The sequence below is a fragment of the Otolemur garnettii genome, unplaced genomic scaffold, assembly GCF_000181295.1.
Source record: "Otolemur garnettii isolate 467f Iridium unplaced genomic scaffold, OtoGar3 scaffold00027, whole genome shotgun sequence".
Classification (NCBI taxonomy): Eukaryota; Metazoa; Chordata; class Mammalia; order Primates; family Galagidae; genus Otolemur; species Otolemur garnettii.
The window spans coordinates 4761850-4764107 of record NW_003852422.1 but is presented as its reverse complement, the minus strand read 5'-3'; positions in this window follow the sequence as shown (position 1 = coordinate 4764107).

Genomic DNA, 2258 nt, shown 5'->3' with positions numbered 1-2258 from the left:
CCCTGGAAGGCAGCCTGGAGGTGAGAAGGATGGGCGTCTGCACCCTGGAAGGCCTCCTGGAGGTGAGAAGGACGGGTGTCTGCACCCTGGAGGTGAGAAGGACAGGTGTCTGCAGCCTGAAGGTGAGAAGGACAGGCATCTGCACCTTGGAAGGCCTCCTGGAGGTGAGAAGGACGGGTGTCTGCACCCTGGAAGGCCGCCTGGAACTGCCCTGTCCCCCCTGGAGCTTGTGCTGGTACCTCACACTGCCAGAAGAAGCTCAGCTGGGGAATAAGCAAGGCACTTGAATGCGTGTGGACACCTAGAAAGTGTTCTTTCCTTCTCCCTCAGAACTATCCCTAGAGGAATTTCTTGTGTTCTTGAAATTTTGGAATATCAAGCTAAAAAGCCCTGCAAGCAGTCTGCCCTGTTTAGTTTATCTCCCTGCTTATTTAGTCAATGTTGTGGTTTAACAGCTTGTTCTGCTTTAATTTCAGTTACAAAAATGTTAACCATTTAGGAAATGTAGAAAATACCACTATAAATACCCTTTTCTCCCTACAGTAACACAATTCAGGTGACTGAGTGACTTGTAGCTTGGTCTTTGTCTCCTAAACATTGTTTCCTTTCCAGCAGAATGTTGAGTTTCAGTGTCATTGCCCTTCACTGAGATGTCCCCATTAACAGACTGAGAGGTCCCTGCCACCCTAAACGTGGAAGAGCAGCGCCCCCTCCCAGGGCCTGCTGGGACTGCGGCTCCAAGAGAAAACATGGCATCTGGGCTCAGGTGGGGAGTGGCCACCTTCTCTGACCCTGTTGCTTGCTTTAAGACCATTTGCTTTTTCTATATTTATTTTTATGTATCTTCCCTTTTATGATATACCCATGCCCCTTTAAGATCTGAGCTTATCAGTGTTACCGTTATAATCAGAAATAAAACTATGTTACTTTGCTGGGTGCAATGGTTCCCGCCTGTAATCCTAGCACTCTGGGAGGCGGAGGTGGGTGGGTTGCATTTCCAGTCCAGGCTATACTTACTGTTACATGTCATTCATTTCATATAGCAACTTTGTGCTCCTGCCAGACAGTAGGCCGATGCCACTGAAGTACTCGGAGTGGAAGGAGGGATGTGGGGCACAGGCGGCTGTGTGTCCCGTCACAAGGCTAAGATTTGTATCCTGTAGGCACTGTCGAGCAGCAAGACTTCCGAGGGGGAACTGAGCTACCATGGCCGTATTTTAGAGAGAACTGGCAGCTGTGTGAGGCATGGCTTACGTTAGAGCCGGTGAAGGTCAGCTCAGAAGTCCAGATGAGAAGTGATGAAGCTGGAGAAGACGCAGGATGTGTGGGAAGTACACGTGAGGTCAGGGGGAACACATAACCATTGGGTGTGGGAGTAATACAGGCTTTTAGAGTAACTCAGGCCTCTGATCAGAGCAGTGATTTTCAACCGGTGTGCCATGAGAAGATCTTAGGTGTGCAGGGGGAGATTATTTTTAAAGATCATTAATTATTTTCAAAAGAAGTTCAAAGCACAGTAAGTATATTTTTTTTACTTTTTTTTTTTTTTTTGATCAACAATTGAAGTGTGCCACAGAAGTTTAGCTATGGGTTCAAGTGTGCCATGAGATTAAAAAGGGTGAAAATCATTGGATCAGAATGACAGTATTAAAATTCCGCAGGACCTGGGTTATGACCATGAGAACACTGAAGTTCTGCACTGAACCCAAGGTGCTTCTGAGTCAGTCAGGTGAAGTTCTGGGGTTCGGGGACTGCTTGGACTAAAAAAGGAGCCTTCCCAAGCGGTGGGATTCCCCTGCAGAGCCTGCAAGGCTAATGGGATTGCCCGGGAGAATGGAGTCAGGGTGATGGCAGAGAAAAGACTTATATTCTAATCAAATAGTTACTTGAACGGCAGTAAATACTTTGATTTGATCCTAGAGATTTTGCTCATGTTTAGAAAACTATTTTCATGATAAAACATTTATTGGACTACAGTAAAAGTGGTGTGACCATTTAAATGAAAAGTTATGCTGTTAACAGCTCAAAATGACCACTTGTATTCATCAGGTGCCTCGGATATTCCCTGATTTTCTGTCAATCCCCCTTGGTATCTTGACCCCTCCTTGCTCTTCACTGGGTGAAACATGATGCTCCCAACTGTCCCTCACTCTTGTGCCGCTTATAAGAAAGGTGCTCCCCACGCTGGCAAACTCGCCAACACACTCGGCCTCCGAATTCCAGATTTCTCACCCCACACAGGACAGAAGCAGTCTGCC